This window comes from Hyla sarda, chromosome 3, assembly GCF_029499605.1.
Source record: "Hyla sarda isolate aHylSar1 chromosome 3, aHylSar1.hap1, whole genome shotgun sequence".
Taxonomy (NCBI): domain Eukaryota; kingdom Metazoa; phylum Chordata; class Amphibia; order Anura; family Hylidae; genus Hyla; species Hyla sarda.
Window position 1 is genome coordinate 409,005,252 of NC_079191.1, and position 9,049 is coordinate 409,014,300.

Below are 9,049 nucleotides of genomic sequence, written 5' to 3' on the forward strand. Positions count from 1 at the left end.
CCACGGCAAAACTTAGAGTCCCCATCAAATTTATCCGGCAAGGATAATTGTAGGCCGGAAGCGGCCACTCGCTGCGGAGGAGGTGCAGGAGCTGGCGGAGGAGATGATTGCTGAAGCTGTGGTAGTAGCTGCTGTAGCATCACGGTCAGTTGAGGCAGCTGGTGGCCTTGTTGCGCTATCTGTTGCGACTGCTGGGCGACCACCGTGGTGAGGTCGGCGACAACTGGCAGTGGGACTTCAGCGGGATCCATGGCCGGATCTACTGTCACGATTCGGCTGGCAGGTGGTGGATCCTCTGTGCCAGAGAGGGATTGGCGAGGACCGTGCTGGTGGACCGGTTCTAAGTTGCTACTGGTATTCACCAGAGCCCGCCGCAAAGCGGGATGGTCTTGCAGCGGCGGTAGCAACCAGGTTGTATCCACCAGCAACGGCTCAACCTCTCTGACTGCTGAAGATAGGCGCGGTACAAGGGAGTAGACAAGAGCAAGGTCGGACGTAGCAGAAGGTCGGGGCAGGCAGCAAGGATCGTAGTCAGGGGCAACGGCAGGAGGTCTGGAACACAGGCTAGGAACACACTAGGAAACGCTTTCACTGGCACGATGGCAACAAGATCCGGCGAGGGAGTGCAGGGGAAGTGAGGTATAAATAGGGAGTGCACAGGTGAACACACTAATTAGGCTAACTGCGCCAATCAGTGGCGCAGTGGCCCTTTAAATTGCAGAGACCCGGCGCGCGCGCGCCCTAGGGAGCGGGGCCGCGCGCGCCGGGACAAGACCGACGGAGAGCAAGTCAGGTACGGGAGCCGGGATGCGCATCGCGAGCGGGCGCCTCCCGCATCGCGAATCGCATCCCGGCTGGGAGAGGTATCGCAACGCACCCGGTCAGCGGGTCTGACCGGGGCGCTGCAATTGCGAGGATGTAGCGAGCGCTCCGGGGAGGAGCGGGGACCCGGAGCGCTCGGCGTAACAGTGAGATATATGAACTGTGGTAGTAGCTGCTGTAGCATCACGGTCAGTTGAGGCAGCTGGTGGCCTTGTTGCGCTATCTGTTGCGACTGCTGGGCGACCACCGTGGTGAGGTGTCCGCTTGAGGGAAGAGGGGAAGATTGAAGTCTCCGCACAGGAGTATCTGGCTGGTGGCAAAGGAAGAGAGTTTCTCTAAAGTCCTCATCAGAAGGAGATTTGGTTGTGATTCGGAGCGTATAAGGAAGCCACCGTCAGATGACGTCCTGCGAGGAGGCAGTTGGCAAAGACAAACCTAGCGTCCTTGTCGATCTGAGTCGATTGTATAGTGATGGGGAGAGATTTGTGGAAGGCTAAGGACACCCCCTTGGACCTTAACTCAGGGTTAACACTATGCAGCCATTTGTCGTAGGTTCTTGTGGGCATAACCGGGAGGTGTCCTTCCTTAAAGTGTGTCTCCTGTAGTGCTACAATATGGGATTTTTGTTTGTGCAAAGAGTAAAGTGTCTGAGCGCGCTTTTCAGGGGTGTTGAAACCCTTAACTTTAAGGGTAGTAATGAGAAGATCAACCGCCATCAAAGATAATGTGTGTATAGGATTAAGGTTTTTATGTATTAGTAATTTACAAATCTGTATAACTTTCTGCCACCAGTTGATTTAAAAAAATTTTTTCCCACTGGAGTACTCCTTTAAATTCTGCACCTGTGCAGTTTCATAGTTACATAGTTACATAGTTACATAGTTACATATAGTTACATAGTTAGTACTGTCGAAAAAAGATATATGTCCATCAAGTTCAACCAGGGAATTAAGGGGTAGGGGTGTGGCGTGATATTAGGGAAGGGATGAGATTTTATATTTCTTCATAAGCATTAATCTTATTTTGTTCCAGGAATGTATCTAATCCTGTTTTAAAGCTGTTAATTGTTCCTGCTGTGACCAGTTCCTGAGGTAGACCGTTCCATAAATTCACAGTCCTCACGGTAAAGAAGGCGTGTCGCCCCTTGAGACTAAACTTTTTCTTCTCCAGACGGAGGGAGTGCCCCCTCGTCCTTTGGGGGGGTTTAACCTGGAACAGTTTTTCTCCATATTTTTTGTATGGGCCATTAATATACTTATAAACGTTTATCATATCCCCCCTTAAACGTCTCTTCTCAAGACTAAACAATTATAACTCCTTTAATCGCTCCTCATAGCTCAGATGTTCCATGCCCCATATTAGTTTAGTCGCGCGTCTCTGCACCCTTTCCAACTCCGCAGTGTCCCTTTTATGGACAGGTGCCCAAAACTTAACAGCATATTCCAGGTAAGGCCGTACCAATGATTTATAAAGGGGGAGTATTATGTCCCTGTCCCTTGAGTCCATGCCTCTTTTGATACATGACAATATCCTGCCGGCTTTGGAAGCAGCAGCCTGACATTGCATGCTATTCTGTAGTCTGTGATCTACAAGTACACCCAGATCCTTCTCTACCAGTGACTCTGCCAGTTTAATCCCCCCTAAGACATACGATGCATGCAGGTTATTAGTACCCAGATGCATAACTTTACATTTATCCACATTGAACCTCATTTGCCAAGTGGATGCCCAGACACTTAGTCTATCCAAGTCATCTTGTAACTTATGCACATCCTCTATAGACTGTACTGTGCTGCAAAGCTTGGTGTCATCTGCAAAGATAGAAACAGAGCTGTTAATACCATCCTCTATATCATTGATAAATAAATTAAACAACAGCGGTCCCAGTACTGAACCTTGGGGTACACCTCTAATAACCGGGGACCAATCAGAGTACGAATCATTGACCACCACTCTCTGGGTACGATCCATGAGCCAGTGTTCAATCCAGTTACAAACTAAAGTTTCCAATCCCAAAGACCTTAACTTACCTGTCAGACGTCTATGAGGGACAGTATCAAATGCTTTAGCAAAATCCAGAAACACTATATCCACAGCCATTCCTCTGTCAAGGCTTCTACTCACCTCTTCATAAAAGCAAATTAGATTGGTTTGACAACTTCTATCCTTAGTAAACCCATGCTGGCTATCACTTATAATACAATTATCCCCTATGTATTCCTGTATGTAATCCCTTATAAGTCCTTCAAACAATTTACCCACAATGCACGTTAAACTTACCGGTCTATAGTTTCCTGGGGAAGACCTAGAGCCCTTTTTGAAGATTGCCACCACATTCGCCTTGCGCCAGTCCCTTGGCACAATACCAGACACCAGAGAATCTCTAAATATCATGAACAAGGGTACAGATATTACTGAACTTACCTCTCTAAGAACTCTTGGGTGTAGTCCATCCGGTCCTGGGGATTTGCTTACATTTATATCACTTAACTTACCTTGTACCATCTCTACATTAAGCCAGTTCAGTACATTACATGATGTGTTACCAGTACTGACCTGGCCAATGTCAGCTCCTTCTTCCATAGTGTATACAGAACTAAAGAACCCATTCAGTAGCTCCGCCTTCTCTTGATCGCCTGTGACAACCTCCCCATTATCATTATTAAGGGGTCCTACATGCTCTGTCCTTGGTTTTTTTGCATTTATATATCTAAAAAAATATTTAGGATTAGTTTTGCTTTCTTTGGCCACCTGTCTCTCATTTTGAATTTTTGCTGTTTTTATTACGTTTTTACAGATTTTATTAAGCTCTTTGTACTGTTTAAATGTTATAGCTGACCCATCAGATTTGTATTTTTTGAAGGCTATTTTTTTGTTGTTTATTGCTCTTTTAACATCATGTGTCAGCCATGTAGGATTTAGTTTTAATCGTTTATATTTGTTCCCCTTTGGTATATATTTAGATGTATAGTTATTTAGAGTTGATTTAAAGATGTCCCATTTACCTTCTGTATCAGTATTTGACAACACCTCCCCCCAGTCTATGTCCTGTAGTGCAGCCCTCAGCCCAGGGAAATTTGCCTTTTTAAAGTTATATGTTTTTGCCTTCCCCGCCTGTCTTTGTTTTCTACATTTTAAGTCAAAAGTAACTATATTGTGGTCGCTATTACCAAGGTTTTCCCGCACAGTTACATTACCAACCAGCTCTGCGTTGTTGGAAATGATCAGATCCAACAAGGCATCACTTCTTGTTGGGTCCTCCACAAACTGGCCCATAAAATTATCCTGCAATAAATTTAGGAATTGTCGCCCCTTTGTAGTTTTAGCCAACCCCGGACCCCAATCTATATCTGGATAGTTAAAATCTCCCATTATTACCACTGTACCTGCCCGGGCGGCCCTCTCTATTTGTTTATGAAGCCGAACTTCTATCTCTTCAGTGATATTAGGGGGTCTGTAGATTACACCAAATACAATTTTTTCAGTATTTCCCTCCTTTTGTAATTCTACCCACAATGATTCCACATCCTCAGAATCATCACACACTATGGCATCGTTCACACTGACTTTCATACCACTTCTTACATACAGACAGACTCCACCACCTTTTCTGTTCATTCTATCCTTGCGAAACAATGTAAACCCCTGCAGATTGACAGCCCAGTCATGCGAGGAGTCCAGCCATGTCTCAGTGACCCCAACTATATCAATATGTTCCTCCAGTATCAAGGCCTCAAGCTCCCCCATTTTATTTGCTAGGCTTCTGGCATTTGTGAACATACACTTTACATTTCCATCCTTTATGTTATTGGGGTTAATGGGATTCAAGGGTGTAAGTTTTATTTTCCTATGAAGCCTATTCCTGTTAACTATTCTAACCCCTCCCTCCGCTTCACCCCCAGGTACATTTATAATTCCCACCTCTCTATCTACACTATCTTCCCCCTCTTTGCTGTAGGTTCCCTCCCCCCAAGTCCCTAGTTTAAACACTCCTCCACCCTTCTAGCCATCTTCTCCCCAAGCAAAGCTGCACCCTCCCCATTGAGGTGCAGCCCGTCCCTACGGTAGAGCCGGTAACCGACAGCGAAGTCAGCCCAGTTCTCCATGAACCCAAACCCTTTCTTCCTACACCAGCTTCTGAGCCACTTGTTTACCTCCCTGATCTCCCGCTGCCTCTCTGGTGCGGCTCGTGGTAGTGGTAGTATTTCAGAAAAGACTACCTTGGAGGTCCTTGCCTTAAGCTTGCGGCCTAAGTCCCTGAAATCATTTTTAAGGACACTCCACCTACCTCTTACTTTGTCATTGGTGCCAATATGTACCATGACTGCTGGGTCCTCTCCAGCCCCGCCCAACAACCTGTGAACCCGATCCGCGATGTGCCGAACTCGTGCGCCAGGCAGACAACACACTGTTCGGCGATCCCGGTCTTTGTGACAGATTGCCCTGTCTGTCCCCTTAATAATTGAGTATGAAGGTGGATTGGCCGGCGAATCTAACATGAGGGGAGTAGGCATTTTCTTGCTGGCATATTTTTACGTGAAGATGTCGACATGAAAATGCTTCAAACGTTTAACATAAGGTAGCCCAGCCCACACCAGTCAGGACCTGGTGTATAATCCTACATCCTGCTGGCATAGGATGTGCGGGGCATCTATTAGACTGCTTCCACTAATAAGCCTGTAAATTAAAGTACAAATAAAAAGACTTAAAAAAAAAAAAGATAAGATAAGATTATTACACAAAAAACACCCCCACACCCACACACAACCTTCATTAGCCATTTTATTGAAAAAAAAAGAAAAGAAATAAAGCTGGTCATCAGCAGAGTCCACTGGATCTGATGTAATCCTTTGCATACATATATCTGAAACGAGATGAAAAGAAAACACAAAAAATGGTTAGTACACAAAATACTCAAAAATAAAAAAAATAAAAAGAAAGAAAAAAAAGCCTTACTTACTCATATTGGTTGCTGTACAATCTGTTCTGTAATCTGCAGTCCTGCCTCAGGTAACCATGATGTCACCAGAGGAGGGGCTTCAGAGGATTCACGTAAAGACAGGAGCCAGGTGGGTGAGTGGAGGCCCATGACTGTCCACAGCAGTGTTTCCAAACCTTTTTCGGGGCACCCCTTGAAAAAAAGATTTTTCACGGGGCACCCCTCCGCACTTTACCAGCATCAGCCTCCAGATACCCCTTTTACAAGTGAAGAGGAATACAGGGGTGAATAGGTATAAACGGGTAACAGAGGGGTGTAGAAAGGTGCACTTGGGTGACAGGTTTGTAGAGGAGTGTACAGGGGTGACAGAGGAGTGTAGAGGGGTGTACATTGGTGATAGAGGAGTGACAGAGGGGTGTAGAGGAGTGTACATGTGAGACACTGGGGTGTATACGGGAGACAGAGGGGTGTACAAGGAAGACAGAGGTGTGTACATGGGTGACAGAGGGGTGTAAAGGAGTGTACATGGGTTGCAGAGGGGTATAGAGGAGTGTACATGGGTGGCAGAGGGGTGTACATGGGTGACAGAGGGCATAGGGGGTGTACATGGGTGACGGTTGTACATGGGTGACAGAGGGGTGTACAAAAGTGTACATGGGTGGCAGAGGGGTGTAGAGGAGTGTACATGGGTGGCAGAGGGGTGTACATGGGTGACAGATGGGTGTAGAGGAGTGTACATGGGTGGCAGAGTGGTGTAGTGGGATGTACATGGGTGACAGGGGGCGTAGGGGGGTGTACATGAGTGACAGGGATGTACATGGATGACAGAGGGATGTAGAAGAGTGTATATGGGTGACGGGGAGTCGGGGTGACAGGGGTGGACAGGAGTGACAAGGACGCAACAGGGGTGGACAGGGGTGACAAAGGGACTGAGGGGTGAACTTGGGTGACAAGGATGTGGTCAGAGTGGTGGACAATGGGGTGTGAACATGGGTGACAGGTGGATTGGGGGATGGCCAAGGTGGACATGGATGACAGGGGAGTGGACAAGCAGTTAAAAGAGGGGTGGACAGGAGTGACAAAGGGACAGAGGAGTGAAATAGGGGGTGGGCATGGGTGACAGATATAGACTGGGGGGTGGTTAGAGGGGTGGACTGGGGGGTGAACATGTGTGACAGGGGAAGGGGACGCTGGGGAATGCAGGGGGACGCTGTGTGCACACCACAGCAAAGCTCACACATACTTCCCTTCCCAACCCCCCCCCCCCTCCCCCCTGCAGCGCTGTGAGTCACAGGCAGAGGCAGGAAATTGACAAAAAAAATTAAAAATACAATTTTGACAGCAAAATCCTGTGGCGCCCTGGGCAGTGCCGCCCCGATTAGGAATCACTGGTCTACAGTATACTGCCATCTATATACAGTACATGGCTGTATACTATCAGAAGAGCTTAACTAGTGATGCTCAGAGGGCTTAGCCCGGCAGTGGAAGACACTATCCAGCTATGTATAGACATCACACTATAGTGTCCCTAAAGAGTTAAACGGAAACTCTGGCTGAAAATATTATTCTATAAGAGGCATTAACAGGGTGAGGCTATATAAGAAAAAGTGACTTCTGCTTCACACATCAACCCCACTGGGACCGGAGCCCCGTGAATAGCAGTGGAACGAGCCACATGGTAAAATGGGGAGCAGGGGGGCTTTTTAGCATCACTCTATTAATGCCCCTACTAGAATATTTTCAGCCAGAGTTTTCATTTAAAGGGGTATTCCAGGATTTATTTATTTTTCATTTATTCATTTGACTATGCTACAGGGGCTGTAAAATTAGTGTAGTTCATAATATAGTGTCTGTACCTGTGTGTGATCATGGTCTCTTCTTATGTGATCTTTGTCCTGATGTTTATTTTTAACAGCATACCAAATGAGTGTAGTCTCCGGATTCCCCACATTGCAGTGCAGCCTGAGACATTACATCACTAGTCAGGTGTTGAAAGGGAGCCTGTCTGCTTCAATGGGTGTAGAGACCGCTGGGTGGGAAGAAGATCCTTCTCCGCAGGGCTGCAGGGAATTCTTGTTAACAGCAAAGCATAGCATGCAAGGGAAACTCAGATGTACTGCAATGGGTGGGGTGAATGATGTGTAGGAGGTAAAAAAAAGGTTACCTTACACTTACAAACAAGGAATCCTGGGACCTGTAGTTGGAGGGAGGGAACTCCAACAGGAAATAGCCATTTCACAAATAGAAAAAAGAGTTATGGTGGACTCACAAAACAGCCATTTAAACCCAAGACAAGCACAAATCCTTTCTAAGCCTGTCCATTACTCTCCTTCAGGTAAGTACTAAAGTCACCTTATGGTGGATAACCCCTTTAACTCTTCTTGTTGGGCAGGAGCTATACAATGTATACATTCTGCCCAGGAGAGTGCAGAAGTCACTGCTCTGAGCTGGCCCACTAGACTCACCCTCTACCCCAGTGTTTCTCAACCAGGGTGCCTCCAGCTGTTGCAAAACTACAACTCCCTGTATGCCCGGACAGCCAAAGGCTGTCCGGGCATGCTGGGAGTTGTAGTTTTGCAACAGCTGGAGGCACACTGGTAGGAAAACACTGCTCTACCCCTTTAGGATCTGCTGTAGGCATAACACTTTATCAGTTATATCTGGAGTGTTCTCTTAAAAACGTTATTTTCTCAGAATTGAAAATTGTCTTATGTTACAGAAATAATAGAAATAATAGGAGGTATAGTATCTGCTCAGCTCGCTGCCTACTTTCTTCTATATAGAGAATTTTCCACCTTCTGAGCTTCCTTTCTTCTCTCCTTCCCAGGAGTCTGTTTGATGTCTTACTTTACATTTATAGGATTCTCTGAACCTATGAAGGGGCCGCAATTTATTCTATCTATATAGAAATGTAGGAATGTAGACTATTGATATCTATCCTAACAGTGGAGCCAGCAAAGATTCCTTACTGCATATTGTGAAGATTATAGGAAACTGCTGTCAAAATACAGCACAATAGTAGAAAACCTAAGGAAAGGACTTTGTACTTGATGGCTTTATAAGATCAATAAAGTAATATATCTATACAGTATCATTGGTAATTATTTTGAGTCAAAAAAACACAAATTCATTGCATAAGTCATTCAACTTGAATGGAGAGGGGCATGGCTAGCTCGGACTACATACTCCTTAAGAAAACCGGGTGTCCATGTACGCCCTAGTCCCACACCAGCTGTATGAGCTGAGCGCGCTTCATATCCGGTGGGTCCTGGTTGCGATCAGCAGCCA